At 39.2% G+C, this 17,138-nt stretch overlaps 1 protein-coding gene across 5 annotated transcripts in view; it reads right to left on the bottom strand.

The window, feature by feature from the left end:
• rassf7a (Ras association domain family member 7a) overlaps nucleotides 1-17,138 on the bottom strand; it is a 47,761-nt gene that overhangs the window by 17,851 nt on the left and 12,772 nt on the right. The window contains exon 1 of one of the 5 annotated variants that reach the window (XM_036575769.1): nucleotides 10,493-10,746. The exons of the other annotated variants lie outside the window; for them this stretch is intronic. The gene's annotated coding sequence lies outside the window, so the exon portion shown is untranslated. Of the gene's footprint in view, nucleotides 1-10,492; nucleotides 10,747-17,138 lie in introns of those variants that run through there. 5 annotated transcript variants of the gene reach the window in all.

The raw sequence follows: 17,138 nt of genomic DNA on the forward strand, positions 1-17,138 counted from the left end.
AGGGAGAGAGAGAAAGAGAGAAAGAGAGAGGGAGACAAAGCAAGACAAGTCTTACATCTTTCTATATCTGGGTCATCACAAGTCCTGTTTAGTATTCCAGTTCAAAAGCATGGCTTTAAATTTGTAAAAGCCATGGGAAAATTAAATGAAGTCAGGAAGTCAGTTGTTCGATTCACAGTATGTATCGCTAATAAGAATGGCTGTCATACTCCCCATAAATGGGCATTTTGTTGTGAGAACACATTCTCATTTAGATATTTAAGAACATGTTGAGGTTGTGAGTATCTCACCCTGCAGTGTAGATGCAAATAGGCCGGTCACAATCATGAATTTTTAGCTGTCTACTAATTGCCATACGAATAACTGCGAGTAACAATGTAAGATAAAGTGTATTAAACTACAAGGCTAATAGGAAAATTAGTTGATTAGCTATCTTATTAGCTATTTGTCGATACTCAGTAGCTACCAGCTGAACACAGAACTCCCAATTGAAACAGCTCATGCTCAAATAAACAAACATTACTCATTGCTGTCCTCTAAACGTTATAACACCAAGTGCGAACGTCTCAAATGTCGTGATAAATGCATGTTCTTCTCACTTTTATTTGCATGAATTAGCATCAACCCAATGGATGGAAGCACACACAATTCTCATTGTTTGTTGTGACCTAAACATATAATGGTGAAAGCTAATAACTGTGGAAAATAACTTGGGTCAGCTTAAATAACTGTGAACAGATGATTATATAAAAATTCTGACAGGCCTAGATGCAAATTAAAGCCTAGCGCTCAAGCCTCTGAACAGATCAATTCAGCACTGAACACTTGGGCCTCACTTCAGCAACATCAAAAACAAAGCTTTTGCTCACCTGGCTCCTTAGACTGGGCAACAGTCCCTGCCTTGGCTCCAGGGAACAATAAAGGGTAACGCACTCAAGACACACAAAGACACACACAGTAATTGCTGACTGTGTTTGTGGAGAACTTTTGGTGAGTGTCCTGCTGGAAATTGCACACTGGGTTTCTGACTCTTTTTACGTCCACAGATGACAAACTAGTCTATGGCCTACATTGTGGCAGCCATGCAAGAAGACCATTACCGCTCATTGTCCGTGCTCAATTTGGCCAAGTGAGCTCATCCTCATAGCACAGAGCAAGTTCTGTTTCATGCAAATCCTACTGTGGCAGACAGGATTTCACCTTTCATAAGTCAGACCATCAAGTCATGTCCTGAGGTACTACACGCAAGGACATCCACTGAGCACGCAGGGATAGCTGGTGTTAAATAAAGCCTACCAACAGTGCCTGAGGGTGGGGAAGGCCCAGCACACATTACATTTCAAATGATATTTCCTCTTAACTGGCCATGGAGCTTCGCTCGCTTTGTCAGAAACAATTTGGAGAATTCTCTCGGCGGAGGAAATGAAATCAGACGTACCTGTTTATTTTCATTACTAAATGACTGCACTTGTTTTATTCAGTGAACGCATCCTCTCCTCAGCTGACATGCACACGCTATTCCTGGACTTCCTGTTTCTATTCAGCATGAACACAGTGTTAACATGGTGGAAAAAGTGAGAGAGTGTGAGAGAGAATGAGAGAGAGAGAGGAAGAGTGAGAGAGAGAATAGCAGTACACTTGGTTCATTAGTTATTTAAGCTCTTTTCTCCATGCCTGCTGTTCTGAATAATTTAGAAATGTTTTCCTCCTCACTTTTGTATAATGTTCCTGTCTGCTCCAAATTTGTCTAAATGATGAATATCAAAGCTTGAGGCGAAACAGAGAAAGACTGCCAGCAACATGAGAAGCCTGAGGCATTGGCCCATTTGCGATGTAACCTAAGATGGGGCAGGTGCATCTACCATTAGAGACTATAGAAATACATGTGCTTATCGCAGTGTGGTCATTAATATGGTACGTTTTAAACAGATGAACTGCTTACCCAATTCCATACCATTAACTGAGTTCAGAAAATAGTGAGAGAAGGACTTCTACTTTGAAGACCTTTTCAAGGAAGCTAGAAAAGCACACACTTACAATCTCTATGGTGGTTAGAGTGATGAGAAACTTACAAGGTCCACTATTAGATGTACAATTACAGACTGTAACCCACTTACCATGTGACGGTCATGCTCAAATAGCCAGTCTGCCTCTACTTCCTTAAACAGGTTTCTGACCACAGGACCCATCTTGATCAGATGTCATTTGGACAATTCTCAACACAGCAGCGACACTAACATGGAAGTGGCATGGCAGTGACTGTGGCAGCGGTATGAGGGTGTCAGGCTAGTCTGCTAGTTCGAGAGTGGTCCACCACCCAAAAACGTCAAAACAAGTCAAGTGTGGGTTCTGTGGTCAGAAAATGGCCAGTGATGAGCTAGAGAACAGTTAACATGCGTTGTGCACGGCAACAGACAGACTACAGTTTCTTAAAGAGGAATTCCTGCAATGTTTTCCCCTGAAAGAAAAATTAAACTATTACAACATAAGCAAAGCTATTCAGAGAATAAAACTTGCAGACTCAGAATTGTTTACAGGGGTGGTGATAGGAACCAAACATTAAAGCACAAGAAATGGTTACAAATATGTCTGATGCCTGAGATACTGTATTGGTATGATAGTTTTGAGAAAACCTCTTGGCTTAAAATGGTTTGTTCTGTTTTGTTTTTTAATCCATTCATAGCAGATAATTATATGTGGGCGCTGTAAGGCAAAACAGAACAGAAAGAAAACTTTTTTATAAACCTTTTTTTATTTTATACAAACATTACAAATATAAACTCAAGACGCTTTAGCACTAGGTATTTTGAACAAAAAATAAAATGGCTATATTTGTATATTTTGCAACCCATGGTTCCTGTCACCACCACTGTAAAGAATTCTGAGTAGACAAGTTTTTCTACTGTGCACCATTTCACATCAAACCCCTCTGAATGATTTTGGTTACATTTCAACCATTTAATTATGCAGAAATTAAATAAAAAAAAATCAGTGTAATTCTCCTTAAACTGTACACCTACAAGGTGACACTACAAAATGGGTGTTTCTAATAAAGAAGATGGTGAGTGTTAATTATTTGCACTTCAGGCCTCCTTGTGTTAACGGATTGGGTAGAAAGAAAACTCCCCCGTCTCCAAGCCTGGGCTGTGGAGCACAGGAGCAGGTGGAAGAATGCATGTGGAATGTATGGTTTCAGGTGACTCACCCAGTCACTGAGGTTTGAATCTGTAGGACAGAGGAACTCCTGCGGATTCATGCACAAACATCCAAAGGAATGTCCATTGCAAAACAACACATTCCAAGTGTGGGAGCTTTTAGACATGCGTGCATTCCAAACGTCCCCCAGCCTGTCCTTTTCTACACAGTGATAAAGGAGCGTGCAGTTCAAAGCCTGATGTAAACTATTTTTGCTCCTGGATACAATGAAAACACAAATCATCCATACTCCACTGTGCTATGTGGAGGCAGTTAGGCCATTGGATTGGTGGTGGTGGAGTTGTACGTTCCTACAAGAACAGTTGCACAGGCAAACAGAGGCGCAGGCGGGAACTTTAGTAAGCCATGGCCACCAAGCATCTGGTGGTTTCTAGAGGAGGATAATTCCAGTTGTTTGCCAACTTTTGGACACCCCTGGCCAAATTACACATTTTGGTAATTTTTTAAATGAAACGAAGTAAACGCAACCTCTGGACCAATAGAAATAGTACTTTTACATTTTTACTTTATATTTTATGAACTTAAAATAAAATAGAAATAAAAATAGATAAATGAAAATTATAGCATGTGAAAAAGTTTGGACAACTGTCCCGTTGTAAAGTCTCAGAATGAATGAACTTATTAGGTGTTAATTCACTCATTGGAACTGGTTAAACAGATCAATTCTTTATAATAAGGAACTGTCAGCTGATGATAACTTCAAAGCGTAATAATTTCCTGACTTTTTAAATCTTATGTGAACACTCAACAGCTTTGGGCTCCTCTAAGCAGCTGGCTGAGAATAAACATCTGAGAATAAAGGTAATACTTAAAAAAACAAAAAAAAAGCCTAGATATCAAAGTGCTTCCAGCTTATGACTTTCACTAACTAAAATGTCATTAAGAAATGGCAGTAAAGGGATCTGTAGAAGTCAAGGCAAGTTCTGGAAGACCAAGAAAACTCTAAGACAGAACTGCTTGCATGCTGGCCAAAAAGGGAAAGCAAAACCCCCACATGACATCAAGAGACCTGTAGGTAGGTTTAGCTGAGACTAGAGTGGTAGTGTATGATTCTACTGTGCAGCACTGCTTGTACACACAAGATCTGCATGAAAGAGTCATCAAAAGGAAACCTTACCTGCAACCTCATCACAAACGTCAATGTCTGAACTATGCCAAACAACATCTAGATTAGCCAGAAGCATTTTGGAAATGACTGAACTACTTCAGCATGAACTACTTTAGGAAATGCAAACTCTTGATATGGCCCTCACAATAACTTGATTTGAGCATCACTGAAAATCTGTGGATAGACTCTCAAACATGCTGTGCATGCCAGAATTATTGTGCAAGGAAGAATGCAAGAAAATTCTTTAAAAAAAAAACTAATCAAGTGTCATTTTAAAACAAGAAAAAATGTTCACAAGCTGTGATATCTGCTAAAGTGGGTGTTACTAAGTACTGACTTAGCAGTGCCACAATTACTATAAAATTTTTCTTTAAAATTCATCAAATATAAAAGTACCTGTGCACTAACATTTGCATATTATACATTTGCAAAAAAAAATTTAATAGGTTGCAAAAGAGGTTGTGTTTACTGATTTTAACTTCAAAAATCAACAAAACTTTTGGTCAGGGGTGCCCAAGCATGTGCATACAACTGCATAGTGGGGAAGAGTGAGTGATGAGTTTCAGCACAGTGCACTCACTCTCAGTGTCTGTGATGTACCTAATGGAACGATCATATATTTACTTTGGGTCCCAGGCTTGTCCTGAATGTGTGTGGGTGTGTGAAGTTTACAGTGGCCACAGCAGGAGACTGATTCCTCACAGCCAAGAAATCTGCCCGAGGGAATCGCATAACAACAACAGATAGCTTCCAGAGATGATCAAAGAACAATCAGACTTTAGAGATGAGCCTGGAGAAGTCATCATCAGGCATAAGAAAAAAGAAAGACAAATTCAGGCAGTCTAAAAGCACCTCTGAGCTGTGACTTTGTTGCTAAAATTACCAGCAGACACCCAGACTGGCTCAAACTGAAAATGAGATCTAACAGAAGATGAGAGCTTTACTTATTACAAAAGCCAAAAATAAACATTTGTCACATGAACTTCAGACCCCCACTTTCTTATCCACAAGAGGTTCAGCATTTTTACTGTCATCTACAGCCCAAATACAGTGGACAGTGACTAAGTACATGTAAACGTCATTAATGTACTTAGGTGCTTTCTCTTTCCAAAAGCTACACTTTATTAAAGTAGTTCCATTTCTTGAGACTTTACCCATCACTTCAGTACATTTCATACTGAAATATCCTACTTTTTACTCACTGCATTACTACATTATAGGGTGAAGTAGAAACTACATTTCCATAATATCCAAAAGAACAAGACACACTGTCACAAATAAACAAACCCATCATAGTACACATTTTACTAAATCACTCCCCTATGTACAATCAAAGCAACTGTAACTAGGTCCAGGCACCTCTGACAAGCTTTCAGAATGAAAGAAACTGCTGTAACAGTTTGTGGGATTATTTTTAAAATCAGATATTTAATATTCTAGAAGTTTGGGTGGGAAGTGAAATTTTCACTGAAGACAGCATAAATGCTGAATTACAAGAATATGCTGCAATACAGTTAGTTACTTCAGCACAATTAAAAGCAACTACCTTTGCTTTAACTCAAGTAAAACTATAAAAAGAGCACTTATATTTTTATTGAGTAATACCAAGAGTATCTCTGCTTTCACTCAAGTACAGGATTTGTATATTTTGTCCACCACTGCAGTCCCACTATAATGCAATCGGACATTTTTGGTACAACTAGCGAGTGCTCTGACAAATAACAGATATGACAGAGATTATACTGTTCACTACTTGGTGCATCTACCCTTTGCCTTCATTGCAGCTTCCATTCTTTTTGGAAGATGGTATAGTGGAGTACTTCATGCCCTCTACGCTATAGACCGAGGTTCGATCCCCTGCCTGGGCAAACATCCTACGCTATACCATTAAGAGTCCTTGGGGAAGACTCCTAAATTGTAAGTCGCTCTGGATAAGAGCATCTGCCAAGTGCCATAAATGTAAACGAGACTTGCTTGGACATTTTTCCACACCTCCAAAGTTCCACACCTTCCAAAGTTCAGTCTTAGAAGCTGGTTGCATTTTCCACTTATCATGATCCAAGTAATCACAAACACATTCAGTGATGTTGAGTTCTTGCCTCCTAGGTGGCCAGTCCATTTTTTCTCAGAGCACCAACAGCATCTTTGATTGATTTATAAATTTTCTTCTTTTTTGCATTTCTTGGCTTCTTGAAAGCTACACATCCTTTCAACCAACAGCACTGCATTGTGTTCTCTCTTTGTCTCTGTTCTATGTGCGTGTGTAGCAGACAGCAGCTGTCACAGGTGAAGACACAGATTCACTACTTGACAGGGACACACAGTCCAAATCGATCATAGTCCTGTCTTCATCTCTTTATTCAGGGGAATGTCCTGTACCAGCATAAGTCAATGAATGCTCGTCAAACATGCTCCACGACAGTTTGTGAAGGAAGGCTTGTCCCATGGGCGGTTTGCTTTAGAGACCCGTATGGAGAATGAAAAGACGCCTTACACTCCAATGTGTCTCTCCAATGAGCAATGAAGCAGCAGAGGCAGCAACAGCTCCAGCTCCAGCTGCTTGGGTCACTGAGTAGCACTTATCTCCGGCAAGTGGCAGATGGCCAGTTTCACAGGCACTTTTGACTTTGTTGTTCCTGAGCTGTTGAGTTTATTCAATACAGTAAAGATTTTTACCCACCGTCTCCAGTGGATGCTGACCTTGAAAGCTTATATGAGTTTATGCCATACTGTCTGGAAAGTTTTCTCACTTTCATGCACATCTTTTCACACTATGCCAAATCTGTCAATGGAGTGTGAATGCACAGACAGTCACTGAGTGAGAAGCATGACATGAGAACAGAGAGAGGGTGACAGAGAGAGAAGAAAACAGAAAGAGACAAAAATGGAAAAGAAAAAAAAATTGACAAATACATTCCCTAAATACTTACAAAAGTGGTGATGCATATTTTATTTTAGGTGAAACTGAGGACAAGGAACATAGAGTCTGCACTCAGCAGTTCAGCTTTCAGATAAAACCGCCCCACCCACCACATTCGTTTACTACTCAACACTGACTCTATTCACTGATCTGCTGAATCCAGTAAAGATGACTGCACACTGGTGGGGACAATGAACTTTCAATTAAACAGTGATCATTTTAAATAGCTCTAAAAAAGTTCACCAACCTTAAAGTGGAATTCCAGTGATTTTTTTTAACTTTTCTGCATAGTTCAATGTTTGTAACAGTGTCATTGAGAGTGTTTCAGTGTGAACCAAAATGACCAGTGCACCTACAGGTGTCTTCTGAGCATTTACACGTAACGTTGATACTGATAAAATAGTAGTAAGTCTGAAAATGTTTCTTTGGGGACTATTTTCATCTGTGCTTACCTCTCCACAAAGAATTGTTTTTAAAAGTTTTAGGCCAAAACTATTCCAAGGCTAACATAAAACAGTGCCTCAGACATCGGGCAGCATATTCATACTCATTTCATGTAATTACTTTCTGTGAGGCATTTTTAGAGACATCTCTATGGACCCAAACTCTTCAGATGGCTGGTTACGGTCACTACCACTATGATCAATTCTGACTCAGAATGGTGCATTTCACACCAAACCACTCTGAAAGACTCTGTTTACACCTTATTGGTTTAATTATGAAGAAAGTTACCCTTTGCTGTTATTAGCTCAGTCTACTCAGCCCAAACTGTATGCCCAAATCATCCCATTTTTGCCCCAAATCATGCTGTGCTGTCAATTAAACTCAAAAGACTTGAATATGTGGTTTCTGACACTGTACAATATAGGCCTACTATTTCTGTAAAAAACAGACCAATGAATGGACAAAATCCTGGCTTCAACGTGGCTGTTACTACTGTGTTTAGCTATGCAACTTGTTGAGAATCCTCACAATCAAGTTCTCAACACAGTTTGAGGCACGTGTATGTTGATCTAGGCACGAGTTTGCATGATACCCCTTGGTCACCAAACAAGTCTTGACTGATCCACTACATTTGGGGTGAGAACTGCACAAATTACATTTTTTTGCCGAACCATCACTTCAACCATAACAGATATATGGCAAAATTAAAAACGTGACCTCATGTTTGTACAGATTGAACGGAAAAAAAAAAAAAATCAGCCTTCAGTATCCTCTCTTTCTCTCTCTTTCTAAACAAGCCACATAAGAGGAGTGAGGTCTGGATCGATCTTTTAGCGGCCGGCCACAGTGTACCTTCATCTCCAGCCAATTGCTGTGTGCTGAGGTGTGCTGTTCTCCGCTGTTCTCCATCAGAAACGGTGTGGCAGGCTGAACAGGGTAGACAGCCTGTACATCACCTCTGTCAAACGCACCCCACATCAGCTTAACAGGCCAAGCGCCTAAGTGCCACTTCTGGCCCTCACCATGAAGGAACAATATTCTCAGAGACCTGCTGCTACACTCAGCCATCCATCAAACATCTGCAGGAGCAGGTGAGTCAAAAATCCAACTGACACGACTTTATTTACACTGAAGGTTGCTGGAGTTTTGCGATCGCCTAAAGGCATGTCAGAATGGGGATTCGGTTGACTAATGACAAGGTAGAGTTGTATATAATCAGTGAATGACAGTGTAAAATGAGATCAAGAACTGAAACACTGTAAGCTCGACATGAGAGGGAAATTCAATACAGCACAAGCATTTAATTATGAATAAGAAGAAAACGGAACTACAGTAATACGGTACTGCCCGTAATTACATAACAAAACTAGCAAATAATGACAGGGTCGAGGCACGAGTGGACTTTCATAACCTATTGTCAGTCTGGTCATTAGCAGACCAATCACACAGTGCAAACCAAGAAAAGATTTGTGTTGGACTGCAAATAAACAAAGACTTAGTGAGAAAAGCCCTCTTAAAAGGAGCTAAACGATTACCAACTGACTGACTGACCACACACACACACTCTCTTGTTCTGTTTCTTTTCTCCCTTTCTTTCTGCCTCATGTTTTCTCCTCCATGTCATCTATTATCTATGACATTATCTTCCCTGCCCCCTTCATCTCACACTGAGAGATAGTTTAGTCACGACTGTTTATTGTCAAGGGACCAGAAACACACATTTTTTTCCAAAAGGCTCTTGGCTAAAACATACTTTTCTGCTAAAACCTAACCTACAAAACTCACAGGTTTCAGGAGGACATACAAGACTTTTTTTACATTAATAAGCTTTTTTGTTGATTCAAAATAGCACACACGATTAGGCTACTGTTTCAATGGACAAAGAACTCAGTGACCTGAACAACTGTGATCATATATCTGTCTTCCTTCTGTGTCATAAACTAAGCTTTGTCTCAACACAGGTTCCTCATCACAGAGCCAGCTGTGGGAAAACAGATACAGGGCTGAGTGGTAGTGATAAAATTCAATATCTTGATAATTTCCAAATACAACATGTTATCAGGTGATAAGTTTGCATTAATAAAACTATTGAATTAATGCATCCTGAGTACTGGCACTATCTATATCTTAAAACATTTTACTCAAGGGCAGCATTTGTGACACCTACATAAGCCTTCCATAACTGGCAGAAACCTACACACTCTTTAATAAAGGCTTATTCCAACAATCATAAAGACAGATTTTGTACATTTTGATGTTATTTCACCTCCAACTGCTTGTTGGAATAAGCCTCTATAAATGTCTATACATTTACATCTTACAAACCTGACACAGCTTGTTATGACTGTATGTAGTAAAAGAATAAAGCGCAACAAAAGAGCCCAGTCACACCAAATGGAACCTTACACAGTATTGCTAATATTAACCAGACAGAAATAACTTTTCCAGAAAGGAAATTCACTACATAACTATTTCACTATTTATTTTGTTTTTTCTGTATTTTGAATTGAAACAATGTGAAGCACCTGGCAAATGACGGACATAGCATTTAGCAAAGCTTCTGTTAAATACCAACATTGCTAAAACTAAGTCAGTCAGACACCGATTTAAGTATATCGGTATATACGATATATCACTCAGCACTAGTGTACAAAGAGTTTCACGCTGCCAGCTCAGAGCTCCAACATATATCAGTAAGCACTCAACACCAACAGGTTGATTTAAAGCTACAGAGACAAACACAATGAGTGAAGACAACACAAACAAACATATACATACAAAACGTCTCTCAGTCTATCTCTTACCTTTCACTGAAACAGATCTTCCTTATACTTCTGATCTTATCTCAGATAAATCCTCAGGTTCTCCGGTAGCTGCACTCTCTCAGACAGACGGAGGCAGGGCAGACCAAGTCCGGTAAAGGTGTGTGGCAGCTGTGTTGTGATACACTTCAAGCAGAGCTGCTAGCAGTTAGCGGCTCTAAAAAGCTTGTGAGGAATGCAGCCCTCCTGTGTCTGACAGCACTTCCCACTCACATCTGAAGCTGTTTATCCCTCCCTCTCCCTCTCTTTCTCTCTCTCTGCCTCAGTAAGCTCTGCTGACACTGCAAACACCTCCCCCTCTCCAGGTAGGAGGAGTGTCTAATTTCTCCTTTCTTACTTTCTGTGTCCTTTACTTACGGTCTGTCTCTCATGTATAAATCCTGTATTTTATAAACACCTTGTAGCTTCACTTTTTCAGTCTTTATTTCTTTTTTTTCCCAGCTGCACTTCATGATGAATGGACCAATAGAAACAGTCCAAATTTACTTCGTTGCATTTACTCTACATTCTTACTGAAAAGTTAAAAGGTTTTAAGAAAAAGTCACAAAATATAATTTAATTTCACTATACTTCAATAATCAATGATAATTTCTTGTTCCTTCCTTATATATTTTACTTGCACTGCCAGTCAAAAGGTTGGACACATCTAACTTAATGTTTTTCATGATCTTAAAGACATTTTGATCTAAAGCCATAGACTTAAGTGCAAATTAAATTTGTTTCTAAAACAAGTACAAACAGTTGATTCCAAAACAAATATTTTACATTTTTAAACAGTTTTCAGCAACAACAGGGTATCAGCATGTGTGTATCTGTTGGAAAAGCATATCAGGTTTGCACTGTGAAAAAGGTTAATCAAGGTCTAATCAAATCTACCTAATCTCCTCAGAAATATCTCCTGAAAAATGACTAACTTAATGACCGTTTTGACTGGAAATTAAATAAATGAAGGGTTGTCTGACTTCTGCACAGTACTGTGTATTTAGGGAAATTGTGTTGAATGTAGCATGTTGTGGCCAAACAACAGGACAAATTCTGATTAAATGGTAATACAATGTAATTCTAAATTTGATTTTGTGAGGTTTTGTTACAAAAGTGACAACGTCTGTAAGACACACTGTTAACATGAACATGTTAATGAATGTGGCAACAACATCTAAACTAACACCTATTGTGTTGTTCCTATAGCTAGAGAGACCTAAGAGACAGAGAGATTATTGTCATGTCAGACTGTTGGCCGTGTGAGTGTAACTAGAGGCTTGCTCCGGATGTTCCTGTTTCATATGCTCAAATGACTATACAAACAGCTTTCTCATTCTCTGTCTCTCTCTCTGTCTCTCTCTCTCGCTCTCTCTCTTGCTCTCTCTCTCGCTCGCTCTCACTCGCTCTCACTCTCTCCGTCTCTCTCTCCGTCTCAAAGCCCAGTTTCATGACTGAGGTAATACTTCCCCACACATATGCTAATTAACGCTGTTAATTCAGGTTTAGCCTAATGGCTTTCAGAAGGGTGTGTCCTTAAGCGAAACAGAACAGACAGAAATCTGAGCCTTCAGCTTGTGCTCAAATAAGACACCATACCAAAGAGTTTAATATTTAAACAGATGTAGAACACATGGACCTCTTACACACACCACAATGATTACACACAAACCGGCCGGACAGTCAGGCAGATACAAACATCTGGATCTATGCGCACACACCCCATCACACTGCAACACAAGCACATGTGTGGACACACCTACACACATATACACACACACACAGTCGTCAGAGACAGACATAATCAATGAGAACTGATCATGAGAAGGAGGCCAGGACTGTTTTCCATTAGCGTTCATTTCTCTCTCTCTCTCTCTCTCTTTCACTCACACACACACACACACACACACACACACACACACACACACAGAGCGATCTATCACCTGCCTCTTTTTTTCAGCTTTGCATCTATACTTGCAGTCTACAGCTGAACAAATTAGAGTGGCAGCATTACTGTACCAACCATAAGCTAGCTTACAGTACTGTGCAAAAGTCAAAGACCACTCTTCATTTATTTCATTTCCCACCAACATCAAAACATTTATTTAACAGAAATTGACACAAAACTATAGCATAGCTTCAATAACCACACAACAATATATTTTTTTCAGTATTTAGTTTGTCCACCTGGCCTTTATTATAGAATGCATTCTTTTCAGGATGCTTGCTTTCAGTTTTTCAAAGAAATCTACAGAGATATTTTTCCACACCTATAAAGTTCAGTCTAAGAAACTGGTGGCATTTTCTGCAATCCAAGAAATCTCACTTACAGACTCGTCTGTCCATTAAACCTTACTCCACATCTCTGATGTCCAGTTTCAGCGCTCCAGGGCAAATTTTCTTTATTTTTATTTTTATTTGCTTTTCTCAGTAACAACCTTTTGACAGCTAAACATCCTACCTGACCCATAGTGTTGTCTTCTCACAGTGAAAGAATGGACAGAAACACCTGTGGATTTTTTCAGATCTGAAACAAGAGTAGAACTTCATTTTCTCCTCTCTCTCAAATAAGAAAGCTGAAGTACTGTTTATCCTATTGTGACGTTTTGGTGGTCTACCAGGTCTTGCACAGCTGTTAGGAGTCCCATCTTCTCTGTATCTTTTAATATTTTTATCTTTTAATTTTTTTTTTTTGTTTTAAAACCTGTTTTGTCACTTATTTTTCTTTGACTTTATGGTTCCTCATGCATTGTTTCATCTAATCTCCTTATAATCATAACTCATTTAGCCATTTGAGAAGCACATAAGAAATAAATTAAGGCAGCTAAGGTCAGTTTGGGTAGTTGCTTGTGTGAATGTTAGTGTCTCTTTGAAGGAGAACATAATATCAGTGACTCCTTTGGGAGCGGCTCTAGTTGGGAGGACATAGGTGTAACTCCCTGTAGCTGGTTTTAAGATTGGAAGAATGAAGATGTGACAGCAGGGTGCACAAATGTAAAGAATAGCAGCAAAGTAAATACAGATAGATTTCATATAATACATAAATGTTGAACACTTTTGTGTAATTTTCTTTTAAATAACTGTTTTCTGCTTTTTTTCTCACACTGAAAAATTAATAACTTGTACTTAGTGGTGGTTTGACTGGAAACTGAATAAACAAAAGGGTGGTCTCTGACCTTGGCGGTACTGAAGAAAAGAAACAACAAAATTTGTCCCCCACTTAGTCTAGCCTTCACAACAGCAGGAACACTAAAACAGACTATTAACCACCACTATCTGTTGATCGTCATGTGATGCAAACTCCCTGAGGCATTACGGTGCGAAGAGCTTTTGACACATTGAGGTTTTGGCGTGAGTCATATTCTGGACTTTTCCCCCACCAGCCCCAAAACACTAAAAATAAAATTCTCAGTAGTAAAGCACACAATCTAGAGATTAAAGGACAAGAGGAGTGACATTTGTGATGCTTACAGAATAAACTAGCTCTGCAAACATGAAAGTGCTCAAAATAGCAAAATGTATTTTTAAAAAAAATCTGCAAAAAATCAACAATGACTCAACAGCATTATTATTAAAAAACACTGTGTGGGCTTCACACTAGCGCTTCTCCCTGTGAAATCACTCAGACTCCCACTTTATCTGTTGTTAAATTTCACGGCTGCCTTCCAGGCATTCCTAGGGGGGTTGCTCCTTTAACCTGCCCCCACTGAAACCCACTGGACCCCCCACATCCCGAGTGACACTGGGACAAGACTACAACTGTAGTTTTGGTAATCCTGTGTTGTTAAGGATACAATTAATTAATTCACCTTTTGCTTGCTGGTCATGTACTAGTTTACCAAGGTTAGTTGCTTGTAAAGCTGTTTTCCCAGTTTCTCTTCACTTGTCAGCAACATGCAGCAAACACGTTCTTGGCAACTCGCTCACATTAAGACACTCGTGTTTTGAAGTAAATATATATACAAAGTATATTTTATATATTATATATATATATATATATATATTATATATATATATATATATATATATATACAAAGTATAATATAATATTAGGCTTGAGAAAGGACGTTACGTTGTGCTGCATTACAGGATTGTTCCACCATATTGGCAGAGTTTTTACTATTTTTGCTGTTGTATTGTGGTTTTTCAGGCTTGTCATGCTCTCTGAATCCAGAGAAACAAGAATCTTAACCAAGTCCAAAGGGATGCCAAACAATGATATAATGATGAAATTGGTTCCGGATTCACACAAACTCCTAAACAATGAATGGATGATCTGGATATGCTAATGTTACCAACTCTTTCACTTTTACCTAGCTGGTGTGTTTAAGTGCCTGTTCTTTTGAGTAATTCAGACGTTACTCCAAACCCATTTACAGTTTACAAATGGTTATTGCGCCCAGATGCTAGCAGATTTAACTCAGTTAGAGCCGTATTTCACTCAGCCATTGGCAGATTCAACTCAGTTAGAGCCGTATTTCACTCAGCCACTGGCATAATTAACCAGAGAGGATTAATAGGATCCTTGATTAAACTGGATGGTACAGTTACTGGTGTATTTCACTCGTTTTTGGCATATTTCACTCAAGCACTGGCATACTGTGCTGTGGGTAGCCTTTTAGCGAACACTCCTTGCCTGGCTAGTTAACAAACTAATGACAACATTACTGTGCTCTACAATATTAAACCCCACAAAAATCCACATTGGATCACATGTGGTTTAAGGTTACACTGAAGAGACAATGGATCTAAAGTCTTTAAGAGAAACAGACAAACGCTAATCGTCTGACACCTCTTACTAGCCCAGTCACAGCATAACTTACTTCATCTCCTACCTTTTAGCTGGAAAACAGTGCGCTGTGAGAGGTAAAACTTTAGGTTTATTAATCAGTAGTGGTAGTGTCAAGGCATACCTCAGAACGGAGCTAAAATTTGCTCTACATTAGCCAGCTTCTTATTCCAATTTTCCATTCCACCTTAAAATGGTTCAGCAGTTTCATTCTGGCACACATGAAGCATTTGTAAAGAGTCAGTTAGATGAAGATGAATACCCAAACAGTGATTTCAGTATTTGAATACTGGCACCTCGAATGGTCAACCGAGTACCCAAGCAATCCCTAGTTTTCAGTTTTATACAGATAACTTTTAAGATACTCTCAGCCCAGCCTATTGTAAAGATAAGCCTTTTATAAAGACCACCCTGATGCTTAACACAAACTAACGGAAGCAGTCTAATGAGAGTAAAGGTAAAGCCATTCACGTCCAAAGGCCCAGAGCTTATCTCACCTACTTTTCTTCAATGACCATAAGGTAAACAACAGCAGAGACAACAGGGGCACAGTAATTCTTTCCTGGCATCTCTGCAATAGACAGTGTTTGCGGAAGCAGGCCATCAGTGAACAAATGGCACGTCTATAGTGTCCACTATTGAAATGAAAATCTTTGCAATGCAGCAGATGGAACAGGTGCCAGAAAGGGGGGAGCTCTGATAAACCCTACCTCTTCAAACTTGACCACAAATTTCACTCTTCAGAGAGAGCTCACACTTTCTGTGAGCTTTAAGCATGCAGCATTCATGCCGAGTGTACAGGTGCACATTAAAAATCAGCCTCAAAGACTTTAAACTCTTCTGCTTTGTGGCTTAAAAGCCATAAGGATTTTTGTAGCAAGAATGGGGTCAACTCAAATGAGTATAATGGAACTAGGTTTATGATCAGAGCTGTAAAAAGGAACTTGTTTGACAATGGTGTTCTGATCGCAAAGCCTAGCAGGTATGACCGCAGGTACACTTTCTAGGCCATGTGTTTTACTCAGACGGACAGACCTCAGCTCAGAGTTAAAATTCATCCTGTTCAAAACTATGGGCTTCTAATAATAGCCCAGGTGTTGAGCAACTTGAGTGTGAGATCACAGCGTTCTTACTTTTGTTGACATCACTTTCGCGTTGATGTGAGGAAGGAAGAAAACAAGGTAGTGATGCCTGATTGCTGTTTATGCTCAGAGCAGTTAAATATAGCTTCACACTGTCATTATGGTCAGTATGATAACACTGTTCTGTAACGTCAATTACACTGTGTGCTCTTTTAGAACAACGTGCACATTTACAGTCCCATAACAAAACAGCATCGTGACATTCAGCCTGGCTGAGCTCGTCAACAATGAAAGTTCAACGTTTCTCCTCTGGCAAGACGAGCAGACAGTCTTTTTAAAGCCCAGAGTAAGCCACTGAAATTCACTTTTCAAAACTACCCTTTTCAGATCTACACTTTCTGTATACCACCACAATTTGCTGCCTTTTCTGAAACCAAATAATTTAGTTTTAGTCATTACAATACTAGTACCAACACTTTCCTATTAAAATGACTATTTCCTTAGAAATAAAAGAACAACAAGGTAATATTTTTAATTTATTCAAACCACCAGTGTTTCTGAAAGCGTTTTATAGTAGTGGTTCTCAAATTGGCTCTCAGACCCAGACAGTCCATATTTTTGCTCCAGCCCAACTTAACATCATATAGCGATAGAGCCACTGCCTTAAAGAGCTCATATTCTACATTTTCTTTGTATTTTATCTTCTTCCTTGAGGTCCATGTGCAATGTTAGTATTGCTTTACGTAAAAAAGCCATAATTCATAATTTCAGTTTTTCA

This window comes from Colossoma macropomum, unplaced genomic scaffold, assembly GCF_904425465.1.
Source record: "Colossoma macropomum unplaced genomic scaffold, Colossoma_macropomum, whole genome shotgun sequence".
In the NCBI taxonomy this organism is placed as follows: Eukaryota; Metazoa; Chordata; class Actinopteri; order Characiformes; family Serrasalmidae; genus Colossoma; species Colossoma macropomum.